Below are 15493 nucleotides of genomic sequence, written 5' to 3' on the forward strand. Positions count from 1 at the left end.
TTTTAATAGCGACGCGCGAGGTTTAAAATACCAACGCACTTGATAAGCGCACCGTGTTTTCTTTGCTTTATTTATTTTAAAAACTAGACGATAATTTCTAACTATGAAAGCATTTAAACTACGATAGAGGGTGTAGTTTACGGAGTGGCTGTGTGTGTGTCTCTATGGTTCACGTTCACTAGTGTTGGTGGGAACTCGAGTCGTTTGAGTCTAAATTTGAAGAACTCGGCTCGTTTTTACGAGACTCGGCGCTTTAACTTCCGAGTCTTTAAAAATAATCTTTATTCAAGACAACATATGGTCCATAAATTTGTTAGTTTTTAAATCCCGAGTCGAGTCCCTTGTTGAGTCTTAAGAGGAACTCAAAAGGACTCAAGCCTCCGAATAAAGACTCCTTCAACAATTTTAAAGGTTTTTCTTAAAGAACAGTAAAGACATTAGGCGTTATTGTATGATTTGTACCTAATCCACGAATTTTACATAAACAATGCATTTCGAAATTGTTTGTAAAAAAACATCGAGTCCTCTCAAAAGGACTCAAGTCTACAAAAGACTCGGATCTCTAACAAGTTGAAAAGAACTCGAGTCTAGACTTGAGTCTGAAAATCTGAGTCGAGTCTCGAAGCAGAGGACTCAAAAGGACTCGAGTCTCAACCAAGACTATCGTTTACGTTATACATGTATATGTAATGTAATTATATGATTATATAGCGTGGCATTGCGAAGCCTTGGGACGGCACCGCTGCTGAGAATATGTTTCTGTGTAACGGTAAGTATTCGTTTGAAATTATAATTATTTGGGTGTTTTCTTTTAAAATGTACCTTTTTGTTTTCTAAGACGAAAAAGTTGGGTTTTTCTTATAAATAAATACTTTCTTAGTAAAATATCAGCAGTTTTCTAAACTGGAAAAAGGGTAATATTTTGGAAGAAAACGCCTATTTTAAGAGCTATCAGGGTTTGAAATGTAACACTTAGTGAGACCATCAAACAGTCAAAACATTTTAATGTATTAGTAAGTTTTTACTCCGTATTCAAATAACATTAAGCCCACAATAGTATGTTGAAGCTCAAAATCTACTGTTTTGCCACCGGTCTCACCATAGACTAGGAATCCTCTAGACGGAGTTTAGAGCAATTATTTCATGAAACCGATGCTGCCAATAATACTGGGGCGCGGGGGACGAGGTGAGCGAGTCCCGTGCCGTGATTGGTCCGTTCAAAGACACGGACGTCACACAAAGACACTTGACTCGAAGATGGAGTAAAACTACCGTATATTTGTGGCAGAGGGGATAGCGCTACTATGCTCAGTCTGGAGGTTGTCTTATCTGTGGGTCTCACACCATCGCCCACACTGTTAACTGACACTTCCCAAACCTTATTACATAAGGCATAAGGTCCACCGATGGACAGTTAAGAGTGTTGCTGACTGTACAAATACAGTCGCCATCAGATATATCGGAGCGGCCAAGGTGTTCACAATATCTGAACACGCACGCAAACGCCTTGACAATTCGCTACGTGCACGACTGGTGCTGCCCTCATTTTGTCGGACTTTCTGCGTTAAATCTTATGGAGTAAAATTAGTACTAGCGGCAGCCGCTAGTACTAATATCGGACATTCCATAAGATTACCTGTGTTTGTGACGATCAGCGCCACTTCCCCCTCCACCGACTTCGCACATTACCAATAGAGGCATGTTCAGATATTTTTGAGCGCCTCGACCGCTCCGATATATCTGATGGCGACTGTACTAGTAGTTTCGCCCTGATTCGTATGTAGCTTTACAATGTGTCATAAAGCTTGAAGCTGGGGAATTTATGTGAAAATTGTCGTTGTATTAACATTTGTATTTAAAATTTTATTAGTTTATGTTCGTTTGGCCCTTAGAATTATTTTTCTCTAATATAAAGAGGCAAATATCTGGTAATATAACTTATTTACACACATATTATTACTACCGATGATGTGTTCAGAAACCGCATGTTACGGCCGCCATTGCGGCATTCGATCACGCTGTTTGCAATAGATATTGCTTTCGAATAAAACGCCATCTCGACTGAGATCAAATCAAATTCCTGTTTTTCAGAGATGTTCGAAATTTGAATGCCGTTATTAACCCGATATCGATGTTATTATTAGGCAATAATAACATTTTCACAGATAAGAAATTTGTTCTAACAAAACAGTTTTTCTTTATGTTGGCCGTGACTTGCGGTTTTTGAACGTGTCATAGAGGGAGGGGCATATGTGTGTAGATAAAATAACTAAAAGGGATGATAGTTTATGTTTGTGTGTTAGAATGAATATCTGTCAGTCGTTACGCATTTCTTCAATCAATAGACGAGTTAAAACTAATATTAATTTGATTAATATCTATTCATTACAGATCAATCGCACAACATCAATCGTACAAGTTCTAAAAACTATTTAAAGAACCAAATATTATGATTAATGAGTGGTCGAGTTGATTGTCTTCCGTCTCTTTCGTAGGGCATTGCTGTCTCGCTCGGACGATTATCAACTAACCACAATACTATATCTATGTGTAATTTATTGAATGAGGATTATTTCAATGTGGATGCTAAGTTATAATTTTAATATGTAATTGTATTAAATAAGTCACCCGTTTTAATGTATAGATAATGGAGATTCCTTTTATAGATCTCTCATGGATCAAAAATTAATTGATAATTTCATATTTTCATCAATTTTGAAATGACACAGCGTTCATTTAGAATAATTTAGATGTTTCAGTACTTTTTTCTACTGAATTTTGAAGGTAGATTCGTGGATGTCGTGTCGGTTCAAAATAATAAGATATTATTTTATATTTCCAAAATGAAACATTGTAATTTACACTTTGACATAATGCAATATATTAATTTATCAATGTCACTCACTGTTATTTTTTATATCTCACTAAAAGGAAAAATGGCGATTAATAAATGGCATATAATAATATAGTGTTGTCTAAAATATCCATTAAAAATCCTATTAAGTATATTACTTAAATATTTACTGACTTCATGATGGTCTAAAAGGGACTCTAACGCATTCGTGTAAAGTTTATAATCCTTCAACATTTTTATCGGCCAATGTGACATAATTTCTAAGGAGGTAAGTATATCTTTTTTTACGCGAAAACCGTTTGAAATTTCGATGCCATAATAATCAAAACAGGTTATAATTATAAATAATAATTACTTAATCATTCTGAATAATCGTAAATTATCTCATGTAAACTATTCTAACTATACACCTGCTGTCAATAGTTCTAATTTTGATACGAGACGCACTAAAAGCACTGCAACAAATAGTACTTATTTTGGGACGCACAGACTGAGGCATGCCTTGAAGGACGAGATTTTACGAGCGTGCAAAAACGGCGAGAAAGGCAAGCCGCTTGGCGTGGCTTATTTTAATGTGTCATTTAGTCCCATAACCATCTTTTTCTATATCCGGTTACACTGTAACGTCCTACATCTCGGGTTCGCCCATGCGTTCATTTTCTAGGCTAAGCTAGCTATAGGAATTAAATGTAAGTTCCCAAGCATTTTGTAACTTGAAACATTCGTTGCTTCAAAATTTTCAATATTTCAGTTGGCAGTTACTTTGCAGTATTCGTTGGTTAGCACAAAGTTATCGTAGGCTTTTGTTTTGATGGTTGGTTGTCGCTCTTCCGTTGTTTATATCCTCTTGAGGCCCGCCATACAAAACAGTGTAAGGCCTGAGTAGACGCTCGAAGCGGAGCGTTCGGCGGGGCGTGCAGCGTGGCGTCGGGCTCACGCGTGATGTGAGCAGCGTGCACTAAGGCCGCTCCTATACGTTTACATTTGTTTAACATGCACGCCGTACGCCCCGCCCCGCTGCACGCCCAACTCGAGCGTCCACTCAGGCATTACACTAAGGGTTTTTTAACATCGCCGCCATTGACTTGATATAAAGTCAGTACATTTCGTGCTCCACACGCCACGACTTGATATGTTACACGGGTTGTCTACGTGCTTGGCGTTAATGACACTTTATTGATGAAGTATCATTGACGTGGCAGCGAAAAATATAACTGTAATTTCTCCCAATCCAAAAAAATATAGCAGATTTTATAAGGTCGATTTGAATAACGTTAAAAGTGAATATACAAAGAAATCCATTCATTGGCCATTTTATCTTCAGTAAAATCGGAATTTCAAATTCTGTGAGTCTAAGCTAACTTTGCACGACTTTAAATGACAAAGTGTGGTCGTGTCATTATAAACATCATATGTTCATAGAAATACATAAATGATGACATTACTACACTTTATCATTGCAAATGCAATTCAGAGTTAGCCTGCAACGAATAGGCACATATTTTCACGCGCCAGTATGAGGGAGATGCATTGTGGGTTAGTTTGACGCAGTCGCTAGCGAATATGTCAGTGTCAAACTCGTGGTAAGGACACTACTTCTAACACGGACTCAAGAGGATAAGCCTTTTTGTCTAGATAGGTAATAATATAAACTTAGATGTTTTTAAGGCGTCCGCTTCAGGGAATATACGTAAGATATAGGGAATGGATATATCAATACAATACATTCATTACACTTTATTTAGACAAGTAAAAAATGGGATTGAAAATATTTACTTACACTGTCAAAGTAAGGTAACTATTGAATCTTTTCGACGCCATTGACTTGATATAAAGTCCGTACATTTCGCCGCGACTTGATATGCTATACGGTTACCTAATATGGTAGACGGCTACATGAAAAAGAAATATGTATAAGAAGGCGTATTCAGAATTTTAATCTGATTCTCATCTTGCGCTCGCACAGGACTATTGAGAATATCAAATAGACGCCTCAAGCTGTCATTGACATTTCTAATGTCTAAATAATTTCCAATCACATTATTTGTTTGTTACATCTATGAGCTCAAACACACAAATTAAGTTTACTATCTTTCGACATAAAATAGTAGAAATTAAATAAAATTGTTGCCATGTTAAGCATTTTACGTCAATATGTGACAGTTACGTAGAAAGTGGCGCCCCCATTTATTTTTTAATATTTTATGTCGCACTGTACAGCATGTTATTGATATATCCACAGCGGCCTATGACGTGTAACAGACTAGAGATGACTGCTAGGTTAGCATATCAAGCAATTTGCTCGGTTTTATACGCATACTGATTTTATACAGCACAATTATTTATATTCGGGTCTTTTCCTGTTTTTGCTTTGAGCAAATTGATCTTTTAATGCACTCATCTTGATGTCTGGCGGTGTTATTCCAATGTTACAACGTCGTACAGGTGTAAGCATACTTGTTTTCCATCGTATTTTCTCGGAAACGTTGTCATGATACTTCAGTCAACCTCAGTGCTTTTTGTACAGAGACCGACTGAAATAGCAAGACACGTTCGTACGTTTACGTGAAAATACAATGGAAAATAATTATACGCTACATCTGTCATAGAAAGGGTCATTCGGCCAGCATTGGATACATACAACCGACCAACTTATTAAAGATCTTAAGCGCGTTCAATCGCAGTCTTACATAAGTTGGCCGGCCCAGGAGTTAGCTGGTACGCTAGATTATGCCTAGGATAAGACTTTTTTTAAATAAACGTTATTTTCTACAAAATCCGCTTTTCCGATCGGTGTACGACAACTTAAGTAATATAGAATAAATGTACGTATTTACTATTTAATGGATAGTTTGATGACTCCCGTTTCGTTCGTATTCAGACCAATTTTTCTCACTTTTACATCGTATTATTGGAATGGACTGCCATATTTAATCTTACTGTAATAATATATAGTATCTGACGTGACATGCAGTACTGGGATTGGGCTATCAAATAAACTTCTATGACAGCCTCTTAGAGGCCGTCAGAGGCCGTAACTGGTTACCTGATTTATTGAAAGGAATTATTATGAAATGAGCCTTCTGCGGCAACATTTTAACTAAAAAGGAACCTTATCTTACTCGAGTTAGGGGTCAAAATTACGCGCATAATTTATATGTTACTATGTGCAAATATAATTCGATAATTCGTATGAATCGGCAGATAATCAGTAATGATAGTACCCTGAACTGTTACTGACACTTTATAAAAGGATTTGTATAAGTTAATTTTTATTTGCTAGTCCACATCTTCGATATGTTAATATAATTATTCTTAGTGGTGTAATACTAATTATAATGTATTGTGTAAAATATTTTTTTTAGTTATTATATCAATAAATTAAAATTTGTTTATTTCATGTTTGTTTTATTGGGTATCCTTTTCTAAGTATTCTCCTGTTTCCTTCCTAAAATCCTTTCTAAAAACCCTGTGTTTTTATTAGTGTCCGGCCAAAAAAAACTGCCGAACCTTTCGGCCGCGTCGAAACTCTATTTTCCATAGTGTCTGATCGAAGTTTCGGCAGGTTTCGGCTTAAAATCATGTTTCGGCCATAGGTTCCGAGCCGATACCGAACCTTCGGTTTCGTTTACGGCAAAATAGCCGATTCCGGTCAGATACTAGTTTATCTCAGATACAGTCGCCATCAAATATATCGGAGCGGCCAAGGTGCTCACAAATTAATTACTTATTGTTTATTTATTTATTGATTAACTTATATTTACAGTTAAACCAGACATGTAAGTTATTAAACATAACAAATTATTTAATTACTTAGTACTATACTATAATATACATGACTAATACAAAATTATGAGGGTATAGTAGTGGGTGTGGAGATTGACTCCAAATACCGAGTTGCAGTGGCTAGGAGTCTCGGTTCCTTCTTTGAGAATATGTCTGTCTGGGGTTCGAAGAGAAGAATATTATTTGTGGTTCAGTGCTACATACAGAGGGCTAGTGATTAAAGTTACTGTGTTGGTGCTGGGAATCTGAACACGCATATATTATCAAGGCAGACGGAAGCGCGACGCACGATGATGATGACGATGTACGTGTTTGAAAACTTTGATCTAAAAAAAGTACTTACATATATCAGCGAGATTTCCCAGACGGTTGTTGGAACAGTGCGAATGTGATAAGGGGCCCACTGATTACCTACCAGTCCGCCGGACGATATCGGCCTGTCAGTTGTTCGGAACTGTCAACTTTTTGTTCTAACTGACAGGCCGATAACGTCCGGAGGACTGGTAATCAGTGGGCGCCTTTAGCTTCATCATCATATACATATAAAAAGAGGCCAAGTGCGAGTCGGACTCGCCCATGAAGGGTTCCGTATTTAGGCGATTTATGACGTATTAAAAAAAACTACTTACTAGATCTCGTTCAAAACAATTTTCGGTGGAAGTTTACATGGTAATGTACATCATATATTTTTTTTAGTTTTATCATTCTGTTATTTTAGAAGTTACAGGGGGGGGGGACACACATTTTACCACTTTGGAAGTGTCTCTCGCGCAAACTATTCAGTTTAGAAAAAAAAATATTAGAAACCTCAATATCATTTTTGAAGACCTATCCATAGATACCCCACACGTATGGGTTTGATGAAAAAAAAAATTGAGTTTCAGTTCTAAGTATGGGGAACCCCAAAAATTTATTGTTTTTTGAAAATCTTAATGCGGTTCACAGAATACATCTACTTACCAAGTTTCAACAGTACAGTTCTTATAGTTTCGGAAAAAAGTGGCTGTGACATACGGACGGACAGACAGACATGACGAATCCATAAGGGTTCCGTTTTTTGCCATTTGGCTACGGAACCCTAAAAAGTCAAAGGAAACCGCAAAAGCTTAATACAAACTGGAATGTATTTGTGGCTTTCCACACAGAAGGGTCCTTATGCTTCAAGTGCAATAAGAACGTTCCCATCTGAAATTCCAACAGAAATTGTGATAGAAACGACCTTATTGCAGATAAAGCTTAATAGGGTCGTTCTCGCATTTCGTGCAAATCGGTGTTTTCGGAAATTTACCAAAAATGTGGTGGCGTTTTCAAATATCTGTTAATGCAAGGTTGTAACATAGGGCCTAAAGTATATGTCTCTCCAATGAACAATTCTAAAAAGATATGTATTTTCTTTATATGTACAATTAACACCCAAATTTTTCATTCATCTCTACATGTAACGCGTGAAGATATAACTTTGACCTACATTTTAACCTTAAGATACTACAAATAGAAAATTCGTTGTTTGTTCAATAAATGACTTATTTAGTTATGTTTTAAATCGTATAATATTAGAAGCTAGAAATAAATAATAAAAACTATACAGCCTTATAAGTGTATGGTTCAAGTAATTTCTTCATTACCGACGCGAGAAATAGATTAGCTATATTTTGCTATATAGCGAGGGTATATAGCGCCTACCGCCGATGCAACACATTGTTCGTCAGTCAGTTGGCCGCGTGATCTCGTAGCGGACGCCCGTGTGCCGCTGTTAGCGAAAATATATACGATCTCTCGGGTCGGGAAGGAGTGTGGTTCTCGTTAGTCTTCATCGCCATCGCGTGATTTATACAGTAAGTAGCAAGTGTACATTATTATAATTATACGTAATGAAGTGTTTTAGTGTCCCCTTTCAGATGGTTTATTCTGCAAAATTAAGGTCTGATGCCAACTGATGTAGGCGACAAAAACTTCCAAAACTTCATTCATATCGGTTTCATTCACTTCTTTTCCTTCTAATTTTACTGGGAAAGGTAATGAATGACTTAAGAAGGTAATGATAATATATTCGAGGCAGTGCATTTAATGGAAAGAGGCTTAGTTATTATAAATATTACGTTGTTATAAACATTTAAAACTGTATATGATAATAGGGGAGCCCAACCGGGGAGCCTTTGTAGTCTAAGATGGTCGACCTTCACCGATATGTCTGACGGATGAAACTTACATATTATGAAAGAAAATATATTCCTGAACATAAATAAATAGGGTTGCTTAAAGAAATATGGTCAAAACTATGTTTAATTATTTTTTGAAAAAAAAATTTTTTTCTTTAAATTTCACCGATCTGTCTGACAAACGAAATAAGTTCCAATGGAAAGTATACAACTTGTACAATATAAATCAACTAGGTTGCCTATCTTTTTCCGGTCACTATTATGTGGTTATAGGGTTGCTTGCGAAAATCCGGTCACAAATAAGGTTTGCCAGGCTTTTAAATAAAATAAGAAGGGAAGACTTTTAGCGATAACTCATAAACGGCTTAACTTATCAAGTTCGCTTTAATTTTGTTTGAATGATTTTATTAAGCACTATTTTTATGATTTTTTTCCATATTTTTTGGATCGATTTTTCAAAAGTTAGAAGGAATAACCGTTTTTTATTCTTTCTAAATTATTATTTCCGAATTGATTGACTTTATCAAAAAATGTTGTTTGCAAACTCCTATTTATTTTTAAAGACCTATCCGACGACACCCCACACTATAGGGTTAAAACGATAAAAAAAATTTACATAGGTACAAAACGCGAATGATTTAAATATATTTTGTCTATGCTAATTTTTGAAAATTTGAAAACTATGTTTAATGTGATATGGTGCGCAGATGATCAAACCGACTTAACAAACACTTGGGGTTAACAATCTCGACTTATAATGATGATAAGTAAATGGTGAATGTACCATCTAGCTTGAACATTATAAGTTGAGATTGTCAACTCCAAGTGTATGTCAAGTCGGTTTGATCATCTCCGCAGTGCTTAAGACACATGTTTTTAATATTGTTGATTTTAATTGGTGTTAATTTTCTTGAAATACAGTTTTTATATAAATAATAAATAAATAAATAAATAAATAAATATTGGGGGACATCTTACACAGATCAACCTAGCCCCAAACTAAGCAAAGCTTGTACTATGGGTGTTAGGCGACGATATACATACGTATATAGATAAATACATACTTATATACATAGAATATGTTCGATTTCATAAGTTTGTTTCATTACCGTCCACTGATAAAATTACCATCTCGGCCGAATTCATTACCAGCGCGTAGTTCATTACCAGTAGCCTTATTAAATGAAAAGTAATAACGTTACAAAGGTGCCTTTAGCAGAAAAATGTTAATAAATGAATCCACAAATTGACGAAACTCAAAAGTTTATCATTTAAAACAAAAATTACAAATCGAGAGAATCTCACCGATTTGCACGAAATGAGAGAATGACCCAATAAGGACCCGTGGAAAGCCACAATGAATATTATAGTTGACTAAACTGTATCGAAATGAATATTATAGTTGAGTTGGGGTCCCATAGTGAAAAAAGTATGCGATTTCACTTTGGTATACGAAGTCTTAATTCAAGCATTGCAGTCGACGAGTAGAAAAATACATTTTAGCTTGTTTTAAGCTTTTTAGCTTCGGCTACTTTTGACTCGAGACCTCTAAAACATTTTCTAGCGTTACGCGTTACCTACATATTGTGTTGAAACCGAGTGAATCTGAGTAATTTGTACATCTGGCCGTTGGCAAGCGGACATGAATGCCAATTGTGTGCGTGACGTAAATACTTGCGTGTGTGCAACGTCAAGGTCGAAAGCTTGTTTGGAAAACCCCTACGTATTTAAGAAAGGGTTCTTTTCACGAACACTTTTAAATTAAAACGAGGATGTCCCGAAGAATGTCTAATTCTTTCTTACATTATAACGAAAATGGCGGAAAATAAGTACCTATACGTCACAAGTTGGCAGGTAGATGGAAGATGCGAGGTAGGTACCTGCCTAACTATGGAGGTAAATACTGAAAATTGTTTATAATCCTAGGAAAAGTATATATGTATGTCGGAAAAAATGCCCTAATCTCTGAAAACTAGGCAAGCTGGTATTTAAAATAATAACATCAGTTCATATGATCCAACCATTAATTGAGTTTTACAGAGGCCAAATCGAGCGAGATGCCTAGAAAGTAAGTTACGTTCTCGATAGCGTTTATGTCAGTACCAAACTGGTGGTAGACACACTTATTATATGGACGCCCTGCCGCTGCACGTGAGTCAATGTCAGTTTTAAGAATTACGATATGAATCTACACGAGAGTTCAGGAGCAGGTGGCTGCGTGGCGTTCTGATTCATAGTATTCATACCTACTGTTTATTGTAGAGCTATTTTAATTCGGTTCCATAGACCGAACAATGATCAATGCGAGATTTAGTATATCCGGAATCTTTTACCGGACTAGAAAAATAGTTAATTTAAAACAAAAGTGATTATGATACAAATTTTGCCCCCGAGTGAAACACAACATTTTTCACCACACCAACACAAGGAAAATACTAACTGTACATAAAATATCAAACAAAATCAAAGCAAATCGATTACAAATGATATGGCAATGTTGTTAAATACTATATCATTAAATATTTGGGGTTTAAATATAGAAATAAATAAATGAACAGGTAAATGTACATTAATAAAGAAATAAACTAACTTAACAAAATAAAACTAAATTAAAACTAAAAACTAATACTAAATAAAATTAAAATAAATCTAAAAAGTTGGACCCCTTTGGCATGGTGCCGAAGACGCTGGCAGCATTTCCCCGCTGTATAGCGAGGCTAATACGCTGCGCGAGAAAGCTGCCAGCTCTTCGGTCACCAGTGAGGTCGATCAATCTTTTTGCCAGCTCTTTAAAAAGTTGTAGGGCACTAGGACCCCACGGGCCAAGGGTCTCAACCCCAAATGGCATAAAAATATACTCGGGGCCGAGACCCCTGTACTTATGCATTTTAAGCTTTTCGGCCGCTTTAGCCGCTGCACCAGCTTGGTTACTGGTTCCGGTGAGGTGGGAAGGGGCCAGTGTGTCTACACAGGTAGCGTCCCACACTAGCACCCTTCCTAAACCCCAAGGAACCAAGGACATACCGTCCGGTCTCTTGCCGTCGTCTCTGACTATGCCAGTTGGTTCCAGTAGAGCTGGCACATTGACGGATGCAAGAGACCGGCGGATTATGTCATTCAGAGCAGCGTGTCTTGAAAAGCGGCCAGCACTTTTTTGGCAGGATAACCCGTGGTGTCCTAATTCATCGACCTCACTGCCGCAGGGGCACCTGTGTGGAGCACAGACGCGAACTCCAAGCCGAAGACAGGTCGCGATGCGGAGGGTGTCCGGCGTGAGGAAGGTTCCGGTGTTTGGAGAAGGATATGCCCGGAGCCACTCCCCGGACTCCTTGGATGCCGAAGCCAGTAGTCGAGCCCGTTCACGGCCTGTACTACGGTTTAGGAGGGAATCCACTGAAATTTGGCACATGATGTCGTCCCAGCTCCTTTGACAGTTTGGATGAGTTGGGAAATCCTTGCTCGGGCAAGCAGTTGACCAAGCTTTCTTGGCTTCGTCCAAGCCCGCAGTCTCATAGTTTGAGGGAAGACCCTTTAGGATTTTACCTATGAGACTTGCGGAGCTGTGGACTGAAGACAAAAAAGCTGGCAAGGCTACACTAGAAATTTTTCTGATCCCTAGACCACCATGACGGATGGGTAGGGATGCTTGGGTCCAGGAATGGTCGCTGAGCTGGATGTTGAGAATGGATTCCAGGGTTGACTTGATAAAGGTCATCTAAAGGTAAAATAATGTTTCCGAATTTCCAGATAGGGCTACAGCGAATGGCGTATGTCAATTTAGGTACAAAAAGGCAGAATTTAAGGATTGTAATTGCGTAATGAGGGCTTATTTCGAGGAGGCGATTTGAATATTTTTTGAATTTGGAAATTGAATTTTCTATAAAGTTTGGAAATGAGTCTTCGAAAATAGGAGACCCTAGGAGGCAAAGTGACACGCTGTTAACAGTGTTAACTACTTTTATGTGTTGTGTTGAAGTTTTCTTCAATATTATTGTGATTAGGGATGGAATTTGGAATGTACAGTTCACATTTGCTAAAATTTATTTCAAGACCGATGTTCCTAAACTCGGTCTTGATTGTGGACAGGTCGGAAGTAACAGTATCTACGTCGCCTCCTAGGGTTCCATCATCCAGGTACCACACGTTAAATTTGGAATTTAGTTTTTTTAACAATCAAGTGAGCCTTTACCAGCTGGTGTGGTGAAAATAAAATTAATGCCACTACCGGAACTTCGTAGTCCTAAAAATTATAGGTACCTACTACATTAGAAAATATGAAGATACATCAGGGCTGCCAGTACATACTTTTTAGGGTTCCGTAGCCAAATGGCAAAAAACGGAACCCTTATAGTCTGTCCGTCTGTCCGTCCGTATGTCACAGCCACTTTTCTCCGAAACTATAAGAACTATACTGTTGAAACTTGGTAAGTAGATGTATTCTGTGAACCGCATTAAGATTTTCACACAAAAATAGAAAAAAAACAATAATTTTTTGGGGTTCCCCATACTTCGAACTGAAACTCAAAAAATTTTTTTTTCATCAAACCCATACGTGTGGGGTATCTATGGATAGGTCTACAAAAATGATATTGAGGTTACTAATATCATTTTTTTCTAAACTGAATAGTTTGCGCGAGAGACACTTCCAAAGTGGTAAAATGTGTCCCCCTCCCTGTAACTTCTAAAATAAGAGAATGATAAAACTAAAAAAAATATACGATGTACATTACCATGTAAACTTCCACCGAAAATTGGTTTGAACGAGATCTAGTTAGTAGTTTTTTTTAATACGTCATAAATCGCCTAAATACGGAACTCTTCATGGGCGAGTCCGACTCGCACTTGGCCGCTTTTGATTATACGATCCAGTGCCTGCAATTATACGAAATTCGATTGCATTATACGAGAACACAATTAAAAAAAAAAAACGATTAATATTAAATCGATATTTTAAAAATTGTGGTCTTACCGCGAAGACCGAAATTTGCAAATTGTGGGGGTCTTTCTCTTTTACTCCAATGAAGGCGTCTTGTTAATCTTCGATTTTTGCAATTATAGCCCTGACGTTGACGTACGGTTCCATTAATTGTGTAACAGTATCGACACACTGTTTTTTGAAGTATTGTCAGTAGTTTGACATCGGTGTTTTTTTTTTCGTATACAATTATACCGATTGACCACCTATACGTGATGTATACGAAAAAAATTCCACTATACGAATTTCGTATCCAATTCTACGATCTGGCAGCCCTGTGCTACATATTTATAAATGGTTAAAAACCGGCCAACAGCATGTCGGACCTTGTTCGCTATGTGCTAATCTTTACTATCACGGTTTTTTTTCTTATTTTTTGACATGTTTCAACAATCTCACAATTGTTTTTCTTTCAAAGCGATTATATCCGAAAATATTCTTTTTATCTAAAACTGGTTGTTAAAGACCCCTATTCAGTTTAAAATATCATATCCGACGATATCCCTCACTATGGGATTGAAAAAAAAAAGCATTTCGTGTAGGGTAGGCCCTAGTTAGTTAACTTGAAGTCGCGCCAAATAGTTATTACTTATTGGTATATGGTTTGTATGGAGTCGCGCACGAAATCGCAACTCATCCTAGCGTCTGAAAAGGATTAACCTAAAGAGTTACTACTTACTCCACTTTAAAGGAGGAGGATTTAAATGAAGGATAAAGCAAGGATGGCCATTTGGCCAATCGGTCGGCGAATATACGCATTAACATCGATGGCGAAACCCGCATACCAAAATAGATGCTGGCAGTGTGCGGCGGCGCGAGGGTGGCCATGTTGCCCGCGCTGGAGGGACAGACTCCAAACAAATCTAGGTACACTTAGTGTAAGGCCTGAGTGGACGCTCGAAGCGGAGCGTTCGGCGGGGCGTGCAGCGTGGCGTCGGGGTCACAAGTAATTTGAGCAGCGTGCACTAAGGCCGCTCCTATACGTTTGCATTTGTTTTTTAACATGCACGCCGCACGCCCCGCCCCGCTGCACGCCCAACTCGAGCGGCCACTCAGACCTTACACTTAATGCTACCCAGAAATGGCTCTTTAGACGGCGGGCTAACTCGCATACGGGTTTAGTTACATTGTGAACTATTGTTGAGGTAATAGCCAACGACCGATTAAATAGAGCAATGTAATAAAAAATCCACATGCGAGTTCTCGCACCGTCTGAGTTCTAAGGAAGAACGACAACAATTTGAAACAAAAAATAAATCAGGCGTCTCTATGTGAATATATGATTGAGAAGGTTAACTACGTTCAAACTTCTCACAACAAGCCCTTTCATTTGATGTAGGTATCCAATATGTAGTTTGCAAAATGGCGAAAAAAATTAGGTGTCCGTCTATGGGTCACCAATTAATTGCGTGTACCTACGTAATAAACTATCCCAGCAAATATTAAACCATGGTTCCCACGCATCGACCGAGCTTTTCTACGTATTATGCAACTGAGTTTCAGGACTTATTTTAGTCAGTCAGAAATTTTCGCGGCGCGTGCACACGTCCGCCGAAAACAAGCGAAAAACGGTCTTAATACAAAGTAATTAGATTCAAAATATTAATTAATGCAGTGCTTTTAAATGTCGAATACTTAGGAAGTGTTTTTTAATTGGTAGATTTTGACAAGTGACGACGGGCCGCCATCTTGGTTTTTTTGTTTGTTTGTTTGTTCTGT

At 37.6% G+C, this 15493-nt stretch overlaps 1 long non-coding RNA gene across 1 annotated transcript; it reads left to right on the forward strand.

Moving 5' to 3' along the window:
- Positions 1-678: 678 nt before the first annotated feature.
- On the forward strand, positions 679-3121 carry LOC134658327 (uncharacterized). Its single transcript, XR_010097690.1, has 2 exons — positions 679-769; positions 2392-3121. It is a non-coding gene; the product is annotated as an uncharacterized LOC134658327 (long non-coding RNA).
- Positions 3122-15493: the final 12372 nt, after the last annotated feature.

The sequence above is a fragment of the Cydia amplana genome, chromosome 22, assembly GCF_948474715.1.
Source record: "Cydia amplana chromosome 22, ilCydAmpl1.1, whole genome shotgun sequence".
Lineage (NCBI taxonomy): Eukaryota > Metazoa > Arthropoda > Insecta > Lepidoptera > Tortricidae > Cydia > Cydia amplana.